Source organism: Hippocampus guttulatus, chromosome 6 (assembly GCF_054856545.1).
Source record: "Hippocampus guttulatus isolate MCC_2025c chromosome 6, RoL_Hgut_1.0, whole genome shotgun sequence".
Taxonomy (NCBI): Eukaryota; Metazoa; Chordata; class Actinopteri; order Syngnathiformes; family Syngnathidae; genus Hippocampus; species Hippocampus guttulatus.
The window spans coordinates 22,140,007-22,160,126 of record NC_141266.1 but is presented as its reverse complement, the minus strand read 5'-3'; the positions used below and the strand labels follow the sequence as shown (position 1 = coordinate 22,160,126).

At 45.3% G+C, this 20,120-nt stretch overlaps 1 protein-coding gene across 1 annotated transcript in view; it reads right to left on the bottom strand.

The window, feature by feature from the left end:
* Window positions 1-20,120, bottom strand: part of cadm4 (cell adhesion molecule 4) — a 166,721-nt gene that overhangs the window by 41,079 nt on the left and 105,522 nt on the right. The gene's annotated exons all lie outside the window — the stretch shown is intronic.

Genomic DNA, 20,120 nt, shown 5'->3' with positions numbered 1-20,120 from the left:
CGCAAAATTCCCGTCGGCGACTTTGTCTGTTCATTAGAAACACGGCGATAATCCCAAAGAGGTGTCACAGCTAATCGCATCCATCTGTCCGTTATCTGACTTGCAACTTGTTTATATAACCCCGGCCAGCCCCCCCGCTCCATGCTCGTGCCCGTGTGGGATCAGCATCTGCATATTTTGCATACTCTTTTGTGAAGGTTAAAGCACTGCTGTTGTGTGTGTGTGGCGAAATGACAATACTTGTCTTTCAGTTCTGCAAACAGTGGCGGCGTGTGTGTGTGTGTGTGTGTGTGTGTGTGTGTGTGTGTGTGTGTGTGTGTGTGTAAAAATGTGAATGTGGCCAAGTGTCTGGTGTGGGGTGCGGAATTAGGCAGTGTTTGGCCTTTTCACTGTTGCAGCTTGCTTAATGTATCCATACAGGCGCCCGCAGAAGCGTCACAGTGCCTCTTTTGTGTGAAATGCCGGCACCTTAAAGCGGCGAGGATGCGCGGCATCGACGGTTGACAACAAGTGGGCCTGTTCGAGCAATATCTCGTAAACTGCAAACTTTAGCGTGATTGTGATCCCACTCCCAGCATTGACATAGGGAAATCCATGAAAAAGAAAGACCGCCAGAAATGTAGATTTTGCGAATTGCCATCCAGAAGATTGGCATCATGAAAAACACACTTGTCCGTGAACCCAAATTTAGGATGAATGAAGTAGAATTACAAAATGCCAACTGTCAGGAATGATAAGTTAGCAACATTTACACTGGTAACTAACCACTTCCTGTCATAGGCTTTTATTCTGAAAGACAAAGCACACCGCTTCCAACATTGGAAGCGTTGATCTCACGATCGAAAGACTGTAATATCCACTAATTAAAAGGGATATCAAGACGAATATTTACTCTTTGAGTACTGAATATAGATACTTCCAGCACTAAAATGTCATTGAACAGAATGTACAAAACTTGTGAACAAAGATGTAGATAAGGAGTGTCAAAAACATTTTCGTCGAGGGCCACATTTTAGTTACCATTTTCCTTGGAGGGCCATTATGACTGAAATCATATAAAGAAGTCAAAAATATCCGTTTGTTCAACTATTGTTTAAGTTACTGTAACGAGGTGTTTGGCAACAAGAATGTCCATCCATCCATCCATCCATCTTCTACCGCTTATCCGGGGCCGGGTCGCGGGGGCAACAGCTTTAGCAGGGAAGCCCAGACTTCCCTCTCCCTAGCTACTTCTTCCAGCTCTCCCCGGGGGATCCCGAGGCGTTCCCAGGCCAGCTGGGTGACATAGTCACTCCAGCGTGTCCTGGGTCTTCCTCGGGGTCTCCTCCCGGTGGGACATGCCCGGAACACCTCACCAGGGAGGCGTTCAGGAGGCATCCGAATCAGATGCCCAAGCCACCTCATCTGGCTCCTCTCGATGTGGAGGAGAAGCGGCTCGACTCTGAGCCCCTCCCGGATGACCGAGCTTCTCACCTTATCTCTAAGGGAGAGCCCGGACACCCTGCGGAGAAAACTCATTTCGGCCGCTTGTATCCGGGATCTCGTTCTTTCGGTCACGACCCATAGCTCGTGACCATAGATGAGGGTTGGAACGTAGATCGACCGGTAAATTGAGAGCTTCGCCCTTTGGCTCAGCAACAAGAATGTCGCTCTCATTTATTACACATGAGAATTTGAAATTTTGGTCCATCTTTTCGCAAGCATCATGGAAGTTACCATGTTTGATTTGCATTTGCGGGCCACATAAAATGATGTGACGGGCCAGATATGGTCCCCGGGCCTTGACTTTGACACCAGTGACGTAGATGATTATTCACCGATGTGTCAAACCGCCGCAGTATAGCGCCCACTAGTCCCCGGTATCTTAAAGTAAGGCCGTTATATGCCCTTTACTGATGCCTGGTATCACTACGCCGCCATCCCTGCTAATTAACATCACATAAAACACTCTAATAATGCATTCTGGTGCAACAAGTAATGGCTAATGCTAACAAGGCCCTTTCAGCATACTACGATGGTGCTCCTCACGTTGTTGATTGACACACACAGACGAACAAAACTCCTTACATGGTACACGTGTCATGTAACTGTTTGTGACCAACAGGTGGCACTGTAGGGCTCCGCCTGCAGCTGCACACCTGTTGGTCATTGTGTCGTTAGTTGTCACTTGATGAGCGACCACTCCCTCTTGCCTGCTTTTTGGGGCCCTCCGCCATCACGCCCCGGAACAACATGTTTGCTCTTCGCGACGGTGACATCACTGGCCAGGCGCAAAGTGGAGACCTTGTCGGCCGCAGCCATACGGCCAATAATACCGTCAGCATTACAAAACGCTGTACCTTGGGAGTCGCCTTGCTCGATGCCGCTTCTCTCATGTTTTGTCGTTAGATTTTCTCCATCACGTCATCCATAATGCAGTTCCTTTGTTCTACCCCCCCCCTCCATCCCTTCCCCCGTCGTCACGTGCGCAATCATTACAGCAATTGGCGACGAAAGCGGCGGCACAAAGCCGGCGATGGACGCCAGCCACAGCGGCCCTCGTGACTTTCATTGTCCCGATAAAAGGCAAAGATAAAAACAGTTCCGCCGTGACAACGCCACCTCTCATTGTTCCGCATCCATTAATCGCTCTCCACACACTTGCGCGCACACTACAATCAAGTCCAATAAAGTCAAATGTTTTTTTATCGGGTGGCTTTTAATACAGCCCCGCAACCGCTCGTAATTGCCGGAAAGAGCGGCAACGCATTAAAAATCGGCGCACGAGCGGCTGAGCGTGTATTTGTGCGCGCTGTTGATTGGGATCTCGGGGTCTTCAAAACAAGAACAGCAGCGACATGGAGGAATGTGAACTGGGGAGCACTAACAACTGATTTGGACAAGCACGATCGGCACCTCGGGCCGCCTTGAGCAGAATTCCATTTCACGTTGTCGGCTGCAAAAACGACCGCGACAAATGCCTTCAACATTTTTTTTCCTTCTGATCTGAAGAAATGTATTGGTACCTGGACTTCAAACTTTTTTTCCATGCTGCCACCGTTGACCCATATCGACCGCCAGTCAAGCGAACGAAAAATTTCAGACACGTACAGAACGGGACAAACAGTTGACCGCACTGGACTGTTCTTTATACTTAAGTAAAGGAGTTGGATCAGTACTTTTGGACTGCGGCAGGATTTCACGATAATTAACTGCATTCAAGATTCGTCAGAATTGTCATTTTTGCTGAGCGATCGGTGACATTTATTTTTGGACCGTTGGACCTTTTTCATTAAAAAGTCGAAATGATATTGTCTATTTTTCTTTCTTTCTTCTTTGGCGCCCTCTCATTCAAATCAAACTTTTAATGGGTTCCATGTTGCCACGCCGGAATAAGTGTTGCCAAAGCACTTAAGGGGCTTAAGTCGACTGCGTGCGCAAAATATGAAGCACCCGAGCAGCCTTGCGAGGATCGCTTGCCTGCTTGGGCATGCCGAGGAGGTCGCGCCAGCGTTTAATAGCAACGCCATCAAAGCACTCCGACGAGGGAGAGAGGGCGGGAATCGGAATGTTTACCGTGCGGGCCACCGGTCGGGACAGATGGATGATGATGGGAGGAGAAGTGGAGTTAAGGATGAGTCAAGCGGATGGGAGGGGAGAAAAAGAGGACGAGATGAGGAAGATGCAAGGGAATGTGGCCGAGCTGTGTGTGCAAGTATGACGGGGTAGCACAGGCAGAGTGCTAACGTAGAGATTGTATCCAGGGGGCGGTGGTGCCGGTGCTGGTGGTGGTGGGGGCGGAGGGGGGGATTATCCAAGATTAAATTTCTTTTTGTCCTGTAGGCTCTTCTTGGGTAGAATCCTTCCCCCCCCCCCCCTCCCTGGAGGACGTACGAGTGTGTGATTGTGCGCCATTGAGTGTGTGTGTGTGTGTGTGCGTGCGTGATCTTGAGGGTTTATTAGCTGGCAGAGTGTGAGGGAGGCCATGTTTTGTGGCGAGGTGCAGATAAATCAAAGATCCCCCCCCCCCCCCCTCACCTCCAAGGACGTCTTTGCAGCATTGGAGTATTAGCGTGGGTTACAGCTGATGTATTGTAGCGATGCGGGTGCCCCCCCCCGACCCCACCACACTCCTCCCTACCTTCCAATCTGAGTGCATAATTGACTGTGAAGATGCTTGCAGGTTGTGGACATGCCTTCTGAAAATAACAACTCGTTGTAAATGTAGACGTTCGTCGCTGTATTACATTTTAACTGCAGCGGTATGACCTTTACGCTTAAGTGGAAGCCTGAGATACTGTAGCGCTCCGCGGAAACCTTACCAGCGGCATTTGACGTTTTTGTGCTCTCTTGAACGCTGAACGATGCCACAAGATAGGGCCAAAGCCTTGGAAAGGCATTAATTGGCCGTAAGGAAGTGATAACATATCCACTGGGAGACTGCATGTTGGGGAGGAGCCAAGTTTAGCCTGGGTTGTTCATGGAAATGTTACAGAGTCTGCAAGTAAAATCCACACAGAAAGGCCAAAGCAGAGATTCAAAAAAGTATGAAGCAGGAAATCCTAAACAGGAGTTCACCTTTCCGTGATGGCAACAGAAGTGACATTTTAGCGCCACGGTTAAAATGTTACTTTAAAAATGAAAACGGGAGTCCGATGGGGATGATTTGACCCTGGCAATCCTGATGTCAAATAATGTCATTTGCATTGTATACAAACTGCAATACACCAACTTTGCCAGTACATCGAGAAAGACGATAACGTTGTGATCGTCAAGCATTTGGACGTCTTATATTTCATAAGAACATAAGCTTTTCAAAGAAAATGACATTGGCTTTCTACTAATTACAATAAATTTTAGTCCAAAATCCCGCTGAATTCTCCCGAGACGGGCCTCATCCTCCCGTTAAGCCACCCTTAAGTAAGGAGACATTTTAGTCAACATTTTGAGCCCCCCCCCCCCCCCCCCCCCCGTGGTTACGCACGAGGGTCGGCCTTCTCAGCAGATGCCCGTCCATCGCCATCTCTCGCTCATTTTGGGGGATTTGCGGCGGACTCGGTGTTAATCGCCATCCTCGAGACGAGCTAATCCGAGCGGATTTGCTCTGAACTCACTAATTAGAGAAGTCACAGCTCCTCGGTGGGGTCGGGCTAATTCCTGGTCACGGTGATCGATATGTTTGGGTACATTTGGGCGGACAGTTCATGAGGTTTGGACTTCACTTTTTTTTTTTTTTTTTTTGCTAGCGTCTTCTCCAGGCCGGATATTAGAATTTAAACTTGAGCGTACAAGTGATTATCCTGGTTTTCATCGAGCTCTGATTCACCTTCTTTTGTGTGTCTGCAATAAGGCAGGAGATTAAATTCTCTCTTTGGAACTCGGCGAGCTTGGCACTGGCTTTGCTCAGGTTCGCGCGGAGCGGAAGCAAAGGCATAAAGAATCGTCGGTAGCCATTGTGGGCATCCTATTATTAGTCTCATCCCATCATACATCAATCTTGACGATTAGAGAAAGGGGCGGAGGGGGGTGCGGGGACGCGGGGGGGACAATTTTAGCTCATGGCTGGCATGGAGCCGGGCACGACTTCTTAGAACTAAACATTTTATCGTGACGCGACGTGAAGTTTGAAGGTTGCCGTCATTTGAAGCTTATTATTGCACTTTAAAACGATGGCCTTGTGTTGGGTTCGTTGAGGAGCAGTTGTGAAAAAAAGAAACACAGGGAGATAGAACCTTGATAAAAGCACTAGCCTTCATGCAGAAAAATCCATTAAAGTTTTTCTGTCTTGGTGCCACAAGAAGCCAGCATTCCGAGCCAGATCTACACTGTGATTTATCTGCACAACTAATTCAGTACAATCTTCCTCTTTGGTGCCAATGTGGGAAAACACAACTAAACAAACAAAAATAAAATAAAATACAGCTCTGGAGCCGTTTTTGCTCGAATATTGCGATGTATTTTCTGTCATGACTTCTTGAAACTTTTATTGTAGATCTATTCATGACAGGCAGAACCAGCAAATTTCATGATGCTGAGTGAAACATGCTTAGCCGACTGACTGCAACTGTTGAAACTTGTTGAATAAACTTTTCAGGTTATTCAGAGGGGCAGTCTCATTATGTTGTTCTTCGAATTCACAAGTGAAAAGAGAAAAATAGTCATTGTTGAAATAATAATATAAATATTTTTTTAAAAAAACATCTCTGAAGCCATAGAATGTATGAGCGGACAGCTTGAAAAAGCAACTATTAAATCAATGCTGTTCTTCTATCCCAGAATGGTTTTTTTTTTTTCAAAGCAAAATCAACCAAATCCATCATCCTTGCACCCAAAGCAGAAGACTAGCGTCGGATGACTGTCAAACAGAAAAAAAAAAAAAAATACATAAAAAAGACTCACCACTTGTTTACAGTATATGGAGAGCGTTGGCCAAATCAATCTAATTGGCCCAAAGCAGCTTGCTGGTATCCAAAAACAGATTTAAATTCATCCTTGTACCGCTGGGCCAGCGAGCATCTGCTGCTACAACATCAACCATTTTGCAATTTCATATTGTATTTAATCCACGTCATTTACAATATAGCCTTAGCCTGATCTAGCTGTTATTCGTCTTTGCTTCCTTCCTTTAAAATGAAACTTCCTGCACTGGGGAAAAAGAAAAAAAAGTAACAAACGAACTGCCAAACACAAGATCCCAGCATGAATATCAAACCACGTACAGAAGTAATGAGCGAACTAGCTACTTGGTTGCCTTCTTGTTTTCTGTTGCGCTTACTCAACTGCTTCCAATGGTGGAAGTGGTGTCCTTTGACCTTCAGAATAAAAGTGTTACCGGTGTAAATGTTGCCAATTTATCATTCCATAGGGGTGACATTTATCATTGTACTTATTTTTCGTCCAAGGTGTTCTGCCCTCGCCACATCCCCTCTGCGGCTCGACAGACAGATAACGCCTTCAATAAACACACCCGTCAATGTTTCTTGCAATTTATGCAACGTTGAGGCGAGTCCAGAAGGTGTAAAACTGTAACACACACACATCAAAACACTTACACGTAGCAAAATAAAACGTGGCAAAGCAATTTCCCCCTCTTGCCTGACACATGACGAACGGGTGACTACACTAGTGTTGCTAACGTTCACAAGCTAATGTGCTAATCACGTACGTAAATGCTAACCGTAAAAATTTGGAACGTCTCTCGAATGTAAATTCACGGTCAACACACCCCACTAATTAATAACATTGCATAAATTTACATGAAATAGATATACAGGGGGCGGCCCGGTAGTCCAGTGGTTAGCACGTCGGCTTCACAGTGCAGAGGTACCGGGTTCGATTCCAGCTCCGGCCTCCCTGTGTGGAGTTTGCATGTTCTCCCCGGGCCTGCGTGGGTTTTCTCCGGGTGCTCCGGTTTCCTCCCACATTCCAAAAACATGCATGGCAGGCTGATTGGATGCTCTAAATTGTCCCTAGGTGTGAGTGTGGGCGTGGATGGTTGTTCGTCTCTGTGTGCCCTGCGATTGGCTGGCAACTGATTCAGGGTGTCCCCCGCCTACTGCCCGGAGACGGCTGGGATAGGCTCCAGCACCCCCCGCGACCCTAGTGAGGATCAAGCGGTTCGGAGAATGGATGGATGGATGGATAGATATACAGGCTGCGCTTGGCTTAGGACACGAAGTTGCAGTCCATCTTTTGGAGCTTCCCGGTACAACGTGAAACAGGAAATGTCTCATGCAACAACATCAATCGTTTCATGGCTCTTCAGGAACCAGAAGACAAAGTTTGGGTTCACTTACTCGTCTGTTATTCATTATTATGCCAGTCTTGTGAATGGTGATTCGCAACTAACCGGAGTGATTGAAAAAAAAAAAATCTATTTTGGGAGGTAAAGGATTCCTACAGCCTATAGATTAACTCGTGATGTTGAACAGAGTGCCCGAATGCACTTTCCCACTGCGCAATTTATGACTGGTCGTTGGACCTTGAAGAAAAGTCTTATTTACTAGCCCTGCGCTTGTGGTGGGCTTCAGAGGTAGTGGGTGCATGTGCAGCGGTGGGCAGCAATCCGTGTGAACAATATGAATGAGTGCAAATGCATTCAAGGCCGCCGCGGGTTCCCTTGTTTGCTCAAATGAGGAAAGTCGCGGGCGGACACGCTACACTCTTCAACACTCGACGCTGGATCTGGCTGCGTAAAAACGTGCATTAATAAAAGCATACACAGGTTAAGACGCGCGGAAGCGCCATACTTTATGCATAACGCGATAGCTCTTGGGAGGTGAGAGACGGCTTAGCTCGTCTTCGCTTCTTCACGAGATGAAAGCAAACAGTGTTACCTGCCGGGTTGCACCCCCGCGCCGCTGCCTAACGACTTTTGCGGCTGGCACTGTTATTCGGGCGCCGTACCGACGCATGCTGGCAGCAACACTCGTTTGCTCATTCGGCATCCGACCTTTTTTTGGGACTGGCGATGTCAATCTACTGTTGAATTTAAATACTGTACAGAGGTCCTTGAGATGAGACTAATTTGTTGGGTCACCATCCTCGTACCTCAGAACACTCAAATCGTCTGTCCTTAATGAATTCAATGTAAATGCCATGAATCTATACCAGCCCTCGATACACTAATTTTGGTTATTGTCTTTTTTAATAATAAAAAGATGTCTGATGTATAAAAATAGGCTTCATAAAAACATAGACTAACAACATTTAAATAGAGTGTTTAGCACAAAACAGTTTGTGTATTGTGATTTAATGCTGCAATGCAGTTCGGTGTGCTGCTCCTTCTGAGGTACCTGCCTTGGCTAAAGGCAGGCTGTATTGTCATGACACACAAACAAAGAAGGATCGATTTTTACTTCTACCGCTCAAGAAGTAACTGTAATTAGTCTTTTTTTTGTAGATGATGAAAACAATATATACCTGTATTGCTATCGTATCTGTTTACATTATTGCTTGACTGTTTGTGTTCAAATATCTGCTGGGTTTGTAAAAAGCACAACGATGAGTGCTGTTAGCTTGTCAATGGGATTTTCCATCAAATGTTAGCATTAAGCTAGCAGCGGCTGTTAAGGCAAGATAGTTTTCTCTTTGTTGTATGTTTACTTTGACGGTCATCTCCAGCTGCGAGTGGCAAAAAAAAAAAAAAAAATCGCGTGAATGTTTGTTCACTATTTGCCAGATCGCTGCTTATTGATTTGAATTGAGTTGACTGTCACCATGCAGCCGTTGGACGATAATTCAAACGGACACTTTTCAATGTCTTCAAAAACATTCCGTGCCACGCTCACCCTAATCCAAGAGCATTGGTAATGACCACAGTTGTTTCTATCATGGGTAAGACAAAGAGTATGTGTACAAGGCGAATTCAGTTGGGAATACCTCAAAAGGGCATAAAGTAGAGCACTCTCAGAAATGGAAAGAGTCCGCATTAAAGCATTCCACAGTGCTGCAAGGTCTCCATGACAGCCGGCCTAATAAATTTGTTAAGCACCGCATTTGTTTTGCTTTTAACAATTCAGAACTTCAGAAATAATCCTTGGCCAGAAATGAACAGACCAAGAGTTGAGTATAAAGTGCCATGTTGACTATCAGTAATAGAAAAACAGCGACTACGGAGCAATTCCCTTTGTGTTGAGGTGGAGGGCATGCGTGTGGCCCTTTAAGAGACTTCTGATAGCGAGAGAGCGCCAGCGAGGAGTTGGGCTGGCTACCAAAGTGTTCTGTACACCTTTTCTTTTTTTTAAATTCTCCTAGTAGACCGAGCGTCTGAGAGTGCTTTTGATGTGCCAGGAATTAATGCGATTAAACATATTTCTGGATCATTTCTTAGGAAAACGTAGGACATAACAATTGAACCTGGCCACCCCGCCAACACACAACCGTCGAACAAAAGTGGTCATTTCGTTCTGGCGTGATATCATCTGTTCTTTCACCCAGAGCCTCGACGGACATCTTTAATTTTTTTTTTAATCACATTTCTCTTTCCTCCCCTGCAGACCCGTCTCTTCCTCTTTTTATTCTTCCCCTAATCTGCTCCTCGCCGGCATGTGACCTTACAGAGGGCCTTTGCACTTTTGTGTCTCTCTTTCTGCCACTCTCTCTCTCTCTCCCTCTCTCTCTCTTCCTCTGGAGTGAAACCACACACTCATCAGTTTGCCGCGGCTGCTGCTTCCAGGCTTCGCAAGGAGAATATTAACACGTTTCCTCTCAGCCAATTAACACCTGAAGCTCATAACAACCTTTTAAGCCACCGGTTTATGCTACAGCACACACACCGAGGCGGAAACCACAACGATGCGCAGTATTTAAAAAAAAAAAAAAAAAGCCAGGCTGGCAGCAACACACAAATACACCTTTATCAAGGATAAACAGAAGGAGTAGTGTACACAAATATGGACATGCCGATTAGGAACGGACGCCCGAAATAGATTTGGCGCAAATTCTCAAAAGGCGTGATCAAACTTGGCGGCAACCTTACAGAGGGCGAAATGGATTCACAGGTCCAGTTTGCTGGACCGCATGTTATTTTCAGAACATTTGTGACAAGTCGCGCCCGAAATCTAATAATTCGTGAGTCAATGAAATTTAATTTCAGTGCCAGCCATTTTAAGACCCTGCTTGACCGTATCAGGTGGAAAAAAAAAATACATAAAGACGTACCTGGGACGAAATGCCAGGATTCTTAAAAATCATGAAAAGAAACTTCCCTGGCATTGAATGCATGAAGCATAATTGTTGTACAGCTCTTTGCGGTGTAAATGATTCATATAGGGAAATATATATTTTTTAAAAATACGTAATTGAGTCACGGCGGCTGAGTGGGTAGCACGTCGGGCTCACAGTGCAGAGGTTGAGCGTTCGATTAGGGCTCGGGCCTTCCTGTGTGCGGTTTTGCAAATTCTCGCCGTGCCTACGTGGGTTTTCTCCGGGTACTCCGGTTTCCTCCCACATTCCAAAACTACGCATGGCAGGAGTGGAGCACTCTAAATTGTCCCTAGGTGTGCCCTGCGATTGGCTGACGGCCCGTTCAGGGTGTATTCCGCCTACTGCTCGATAACAGCTGGGATAGGCTCCAGCACGCCCGCGACCCTCGTGATGATAAACAGATTAGAAAATGGATGGACGGATGTAACTGAGGGCTGTCCAGAATAATTTACGATTGATTATCGATGCTATAATTTTGGTGTTGGATCAGTTGAACTCTCCATCACTCACCTCAACATAGTCTTAGTCACCAAGATGTCATAACTTGACAGAGCTTTTGCCTGAGCACCCCCCCACCCCCCAAAAAATGTAATTAATTCAATTTAAATAAATAAATAAATAAAAGTGAAACCATGTGAATTGTATTGACAACGCCGTGTTGCAAAGTGGCTCGGATTTGGGCGACATTAGTATTTCTGTTCCATTCAATTAATTATGATTGTTAATTTTCCTGATCATTGACTGAGAACATTTCTTGTTTTAGCGTAAACTTGGCGTGGCGGTCTAAGTGGTGTGGAAAGGGTGAAATAACGAGCAGGAGAGGGAAGCAAGGACGACAATTCCCGACAAAGTCGGGAAGTCTGAGACGAGAGACACCCTCTGCGTTACTTTGATACATTTCCTCGCGACCGAATGGTTGTTCGTCTGTGATTGGCTGGCAACCGGTTCAGGGTGTCCCCTCGCCTACTGCCCGAAGACGGCTGGGGTAGGCTCCAGCGGATCGGAAAATGGATGGATGAATTACGCCAAATTGGGATTTTGAAATTTGAAAACGTAAATGTCTTGTGTTCCTGAACTCAGCTGACATCACCTCATGCCAAAATCTCACCAACCTCAAGCACCTCGCTGTTGCGCCACGTTAGCATATACGCAACGAACACGTTGATCGACCGTTCTGAACGCAGTGTGAAAAGGGTCTAAAAACAAGCCACCGAGTCAAGGCATTGGCGGACACATTTGGCGCTAACCTGGCATGCATAAAACATGGCAGGAGATGACGGGAATTGGAGGCCGGAGGAGGGAAGGGGAGAGAGGCAGAACAAAAAAAGTGGTATGGTAATGACCCGGATAACGCAAAGCGACCGCGATGGAGAGGAGGGTCGCACCGAGCGGGGCAGGAGAAAGCGATAACGGCAAGGACGGGGAAAACTTCCCTCACGGCCCGCTGCTCCCACATTGTACAGCGCATGAAAAATGGAGATGAAATAATTAGACGGGCTGACTGGAAAGGCTCATCTGAATATGCAAATGCACTTAATTTTACTTTCATTTGCTCCAGCGCTCCCGCTATCTCGCAAACTCTTTTCCCCGTTCTTTTCCTCTCACCGGCTCCCGATGCATCCTCCCTTACCTCTCCGCCGTCCTTACTCGCTGCATATTAAACACACCCCAGGTACACTGACTGTGTATTAACCGCTTTATGAGGTCTTTATGAGTGTTTTATTAGCCTGTTAGCATCGCAGTGACTTTCCTTCTTTGTCTATCATGTCAAAGATGTCAACAAACTCAAAGTTATCGTCTGTTTGTTTGTAGCTCGTTCGCCGTCTTCCCGCTTTCCGCCGGACGCTCGGAGTCTCCTCAGCTTTATATTTCATAATGATCATCAGCGTCAACAATTGCCAAAATCTTGACTGCTTCGGATACGTTTTGGATGAATAAATGAGGCGCAAACGAGCATTTGCATTCAGGAATTCATGTAAATGTATGTACCCCCGCCGTAGTTTATAAACACCGGCAGATGTAACTTGTTGTGCTTGAAAGGTTGGGCAAAGTGATTCCTCAACTCGACTTTATTTATAGAGCACTTCCAAAACAGCCACCAAATCACTGGCCACAAAACATACCAAACAACAATAACAACTCAAAATACAAAATGGCTCGCGTCGCACTCACATACAGGAAGTGCCAACTTTCATGAATTGGGGTCACATGTGTCATCGGATTGGATTGGGGTTATGGTGGGGTTAGGGTTGAGAGGGTTGGGATTTGGTTCGGAGAGGGGTGGGGGATGTAACCGGTTGGGTTAGGGATAACTACCTTGGAGGATTGCGATTAGGATTACGGTTGGAGGGACAGTGGTTTGGGTTGGAGTCAGGCTTTTGCTGGTGTTGGGGGTAGTTGTTTAGGGTTCTTTGACTAGGGTTAAGGTTAAGGTTGGATTTAGGGGTTAGGGGCTTAGAGATAATGGCTGTAGGGTGAAGATAAGTGTTTCGGGCATTGGAGTTTACAAGGTTAGGATTATCGTCAGGGTTGTGGAATAGTCATCTAGGATAGGTCAGATTAACAGTCGAGGGTTATTTATCAGTGAGTGATTATTTCCAGCATTGTTGGTAGTAGTAGTTGGCAGTATTGATTGCTGTCTTGCTATACTGAAAAATAATAATAAAAAGTACCTCATGCAAAGTCAGTCCTTTTTGGCACTCATATTAGAATATGATTATCAATAGGGTTGAACGATTTTATAGTTCGTAACGTTTTGTCCCCAGGGCTCCTCATGTAGTTCCCATATTTCTTCTATTTTTGGGTCCAGCAATTACGATGACGGCTCACCGAAGCCGTTCTAATTAAATGCACTGTGCATGCACACCAGTGTGAAATTAACGCTGTGTGCCCTTTCCCATTTTCCAACTTTTCCGTCACTTAACTCAGACGCGTTTCTTGATTGAAATTTTAATTCATAGTCCTGTAAATTGTTCTTGAAGAGACACCACAAATATTTTATTTGAGTTTACGGTCTCAAATAGAGTGACACAACACCTTTTAGCAGCTAGTTAACATTTGATGAGTTAGCAATGCTAAGTTACACGGGCAATGTCAAAAACACAACACTCTTACTAGTCACGCAACAGTCAGAATGAGTTAAGTTATGACATGTTATTTAACAGAGAAGCTGGGGTCTTATTTCACAGAAGGTGATGGTGGAATACCGCATTTGCTCAAATAGTGGCACACACACAATGTTAACTAATCAAGAAACCCACCACTAATGATTAGCTACCTATGTAGCAAGCTAGCTTCTAAAGTAGCTCACCACCTAGCGAACAAACTATACATTAAAACAACTGACAAACAACAAACTAATAACACATTTTTTATCAGAGATGCCAGTGAGATTATTTTTATTGCACTGATTCCAAATCTGCCCATGGAAATGTTTTCTGAAACGTCACAGCAATAAATCACACTGCATGGTAAAATCTGTCATTTGGTAGTAAATTCCAAAGGGTGAGGGCGGCAACAAAGAAGTCCGGTGTCTGGTCCTTGGGACGGTTCAGGGGGTTATCGTCGGAGGAACGGAGGGTACGGGAAGGGATGTAGGAGTGAAGCAAGTCCGGTCATGTAGGGCTTTACGGGTGAGTAGGAGAATTTTGAATTTGATGCGGTAAGGGATCGGAAGCCAGTGAAGGTTCTGGAGGACAGGGCTGAAGGGGTCACGGGAACAAGTGTAGGTGAGGAGGCGGGCGGCAGAGTTTTAAACGTATTGAAGCTTGCTGGTTAGATTCGAGGCTGTTCCATCTCGGATGCTGTTCCAGTCATCAATGTGAGACGAAATAAAGGCTTCGCTAACAAAGTAAGCCTCAAGCAAACGAGCTCACCAGCTAACGAATTAACTACATCTCGAGCCAACTAACCAGCTAGCTAGCAAGTCAAGTAGTTCGCTCTTTAGCTTGTGACATAACCGGCTGTCAAGTTAAACAACGAATTAAGTGAATAAGAAGTGAACTCACCAGGGAACAATAACATGAATTAATTCAATAGATCTCTATACTACGACTATTACTACTACTATTATTAATAATAACTACACAAAAACTACTATAATAGTAGTTTTTGTGTAGTTATTATTAATTATAATATTTAATATACTACTACTACTACTAATAATAAAAACTAAAAACCAAAAACTCGAACTACGGAGACCATTTGATTTCTGTCACTTGCTAACCAAATCAGGAGCACATACCACCGCTACCCTGGAACATGTACCCAAATTGATATATGACATTCAGGCTTCTGGTGTTTTACCTATTTTTATTTTTACCATTGACACTATTGCAAGTGCTGACTACTTCATCCGCATATGGGACAATCCTGTCTTCGGGAGACAAAGGAAACGTATTGGAGCAATAAAAGACAAAAGGCGGCGTGATTTATTGTTGAGTGAGTGCATCGCTTTTTGTCAGTTGACATTTGTTTTCCTCAAGTGAGAGCGAGAAGAGCCGAAGGACGCTCTTTTATCCCACTGTGTGAGTGACACCACAAAACGGCACACACACACACACACACACACACACACACACACACACACACACACACACACATGTCACCATTCATCAGTCTTGGACAGCAGATGGTGCGTTCAAGGTGGCAACAGAGTGACCCTGACATGGATCTGTTTTTATCCACTTTGACCTTTCCTCCCGCTCCTGCTCTTCTTCTTCGTCTTGCTGACATCCTCTGGCTGAGTCGACGCGCAGGCTGTTTACTTAGCAAGAGCGATGTCACCGCTGCCAACAAGCCGTCGTGCTCCTTTGTATGCCAAGAACGACTACGCGACATCGGCGTACTCACATAAAAAAATAAAATAATAGGCCAGTTACTTTTTTGACAGTGGATCATTTCTATTGGTTCCGTTTTACTTTGTGACAATGCCAGCATTGCCTCACTATATCGCGGGCTGGCATTTGCTCCACGCTATAGTACCCCTACAATCGGTGCATCAAGCCTGCGATCAGTAACGTCACCAGCTTGTTTTCTTTTTCACTTGAAATACTTTTTTTCTTTTTTACTTGAAGGCCTTTACTGCAGCCTCTCTCAGTTGTTGTTTTTTTTTGTTTGTTTGTTTGTTTTTTCAGGGGGTTTGGACACTCCACTAATAGTCGTCGTCCGGCGTGGAGAATACACTGTATGTCTGCTCCGTTTGTATGTGTTACTGCTCTCTGAGTGTTTAAAGTTGCTTAAAAGTTTAAAATTACCGGCCCCTTTGCGGACTGGATTCTTTCTGGTCCGATCTGTATATTTCTCTTGTAAAAGACGGTGCTTATCATGAATAACTTGCGGGTGATTATCAGACATGAGTAATTGCATCACGACACGCAAGACTTCTGGTTTGATCACAGTCCACCTGATTGGCGGCTTCTCCAGATAGGAGCGGGGGAGACAGCTGCGCGTAGGCGAGCGAGTTTCCTGAAGGACGGCCGATGCTCAAACGGGCTTCCGCCAAAGGAGACGCCCCCAGTTGCGTGCCGTGCGAGTGCGTTGCTTTCCGCTTCCACTTTTCAGTTTGCTGTGTGGGTTACTTTCAAAAATAAACTCTGTGACTGAACACCACATGTGTGTATCGGGGGGACATGAAGGCCTTTTTGTGTGTGTGTGTGTGTGTGTGTGTGTCTCTGGCAGTGGGGAAGCCCCCTGCGGGTACATCAGTGTAATAACTATCATTATCAGAGGATCAGTAGAAGGTCTCATTTTCAAGACTAAAATTAAAAAAAAAGTTCTGTTGTAATTGCAAGCGTGAGTTACGAGATGGTTTCGTATACGTGTTGTGCTGCAGCACAACACTTGAGACTTCCTGGTGCTTGAGACTCCCTCCCCCCCCCCCCCCCCCCGCCCCTACCAACCATCCCTCCCACCCTCAACACGGAGCCTGATTAGGCCTGTTTGAGAGTACCGCTGCTGCACTTAGGCCCCTGCCGGGACTCTCATTGTCTTCATTAGAATAATCAACAGGTGTAAGGGGGCCTCGGCGATAAAACACCGCCTGATAGCGTCAAGAGTTGCATGTGTCCAATTTGAGCTCGTGGTGAAACTTGGAGAAGACACCACGCCGTTTTTAATTGCCGTGAGCCACTTCCACTCACTGGCTGGATCGCCATGCAAAGATTTTGGCAGGCTCGTCGTCCGAATTGATTTGTCCAGGTCCCAAACTGCGTTGGTTCAATTCACACCGGCGCTGCAGTGTGTGCTGTCGCTTCCAAGCAGCTCCGAGCCCAAAATACGAGGTTAGGAAAAGCCTGCCAGATAAATGGATAGTTTTAATCTGGTTTAGCATCATGGGAACGGATATTGAAGCAGCCTGTCAGGGATGTGTGTGTGGTTGTGTGGCTCTGGCTACTTTTATAAACGACACAACTCTGTATATTGTCCTCTATCACTCAATTAAACCACACAAACACACCAAAAAAACAAAAAACAAAAACATACCGGTAGCAATATTTTGAGAAGCTGCCTCACCCCCATTCATCTGCTGCACAAAAATGTACTCCACTTGCATGCGTTTTGGTGACACAGATCACTATTTTCTCCACACATACAAATTATAAACATGGTTAGGTATTGTTGTAAAAAAAAAAAAAAAAGTATGATGTACAAACAGCCTTTTGGCTTGGGGGAACATGGGGGGTGGAGGAGGGGGGGAGATTTGCATGTGAAAGCTCATGTGCATTTTGATGGGTTTTTCAACTGCAACATTGTCACGCCGTGCAAATCCAGTGGCCGAACCTCTGCCACTCATTGCACTACCCGGTACACTACGCAAGAGTTTGGTTGGGTTCGACAGCATTGCTCGGTGTGTGCAAGGTGGGTGTCCATCAATGTTCTGGAATGTTTCCCAAATTCGTGACACAACCAAAAACGATGCACTTCCTGTTCAATGTCCAGCCTGGGGTCCTTGAAACCTTTTGTGCGACCTGTCATAATAGACATGGCCATTAAACTCAGTGTTGACTGATGAAACTGCCATGCCATGGGTTGATATTTTGATCTCTCAAGGGGGCGCCACTGAGCAGTCACGTTGCATCAACTTGTCAAAACAGGCACATTTTCTCTTTGTGTATTGTTTTTTTTTTTCAGCATTACTGAAGATGTCTGGCAAAAGGCGACACTCCTGTGATGAGAGTTTAGATAGTGTTAGTAATTCGGGGGATTACGTGTCGCGGGAGTGTTTCATTCCTCCGCAGTAAACTGTCAGCTGCTTGACACTAAGAAGAGAAAAAGCATACGGAGAGCACGGCGCGGTGGCACAATATGAAAACGCTCAACCTGGGAACTCTCGGCGCACAATGAGATAATGATGAAAATCAAAGTGCACCGCGAGTGAATCAAGACCTCAGGGGTGTATATATATGTATATATTTTTTTTCGTTATAGATGTTTTGTCATTTATGATTTTCTAAAATTTGTCAAATAGAAATGTATGGTGGCAAAGCTAGGTGTAAATGCATCGCTTTGAGACAAACTCTTGCATATGACAAATAATACTAATTTGTTTTAGTTAAAGGCAGAGGTGGCAAAGGTATTCCTACTTTGTAATTGAATAGTACCGATACAGAAGTACAAATATTTGCGTTAATAGGACTCTTTTAAATGTGCTTTTCAACTCATGTACTTAAAATAGTCGTGACTGTTTGAACAATCAATTCTGTACAGCAGCCATGTTAATAACTTGGCACAACGGAATATGGAAAAAAGTATTTGCTCGTATCGTGTTCATCCATCTCTCAAATCCACCGAAAAGCAAGCTATAAGAGTACAAAGGAAAAAGAAGTTCAGTGCGATGACATTTTGTTGGAGGCGGAGGCGAGAAAGAGCAGCCATAAGGATTACACAAGTAAATGGGGAGAGAGCACATGTCAGGAGAGTTATCCTGGAACTAGGAATGTGTATTTAAGACTCGGGGAAGCTAAAGCACTAATCCATGTTGCAAGCAGAGAGGATAGCAGATGTTGACTGTGGGACCTTATTTAAAAAAAAAAATTTAATGACATGAAAAATAAATCCAGACAAGATTCTTTTTGTTTTGACTTATCTGGACCTTTATGTCTGGCTGGTAGAGTTGATTGCTGTTAGGTATCTACTCATTTAGTTAGCTAGCGAGCTAACACTTGAGTTCAGCAAGATAACACTTTATTTAGCGAGCTAGCTAACTCTTAAGGTCTTGGTGGGCTAGTTGCTAGGCCGTTCGTTCATTGTGAGCTACTTATCCCGTTTGTCAGATAATTGGCCAGCTAGTTGTTAGCATAGGTAGTTTGATTGGTTAGTTAGCTAACAAGATAATCAACTGGTCGGCTGTAAGCTCGCTGACTAGTTAGTCAGCTTGTTTGGTTGCGAAGTTATCTGGTCAGCTAGGCGATTTATTGGCGCATTAGCTAGAGATGTCATTGTGTGATTAGGATTAATAGCTGATAACTAACAGGCTCGTTAGATCAAAATGTGTCACTTGGTTGGTTGGCCAGTTGGGTTAATCCTCAGTTAAAGAAGCCAATACATTTAGGTGAGGATAAAAGTGTTGATGCGGTCATTAATTTTTCCGCTGTGGTCCCTTTTTTGAGTCACCATGGGATTTGGGGGGGGGGGGGGGGGCATTGGGGCGGCTGCATCTTTCCATGGGTTGTTGATCTGCAGCTACTCTTCTCACAGTGTCCGTCATGCTAATAAAATATTCATACACAAAAAGTGTGAAGTACTCCTGCACCTGTCAAAACTGCTTTTGGAACAATATCCGGACATAGTCGGGTGGCAGGAAACACTGCAACCTCCTGTCGTTTGTCTTGCTCTTCTCTTCCTCTCTCCACCGCTCTGCATCAGCTGTAATTCTTCCATCATCTTCATCCCTCCCTAGCGTGCGACGCTTTCTCGCCTCATTGCTTCACAGGCCTTCCTCTCCCCTGTCGCCGGTGCCCCACCAAATCCCCCCACCTTTCTTGATCAATAGATCACCTAGCTTCCCGTCAGCAACACTTCGCTGTTGCCATCTTCGCCGAACCGCCCTCCTTTGTGTCATCACGCCACTTCTCATCTGTCTGTCACATCCCGTGTCCTGCCGGATATTCGTATTGCTCTCTTCCTCTTTTGTCTTACTTTCCTCTCTTCTCCGGCGTGAGGCAATTATGTGACTTTCATCCGCTTCGCTCCACATGCTTTCAGCAATGCAATCAATCAGGCATCAAAAAGCGACGGTACATGATTTCTTGTTATTATCTCACCAAGCGCTACATCTGGCGTCTTGAAGTTGCTTATCCTACTGTCAACTGCAATGTTTTTGCGGCATTGATGTTCAATCCACTACGTATTAATGTTTGCGTTCCCATTTTCCTGACCAAATGTACACCTTACATCAGGTATGAGCAACTTAAATGCTCAAGCATGCCAGAATT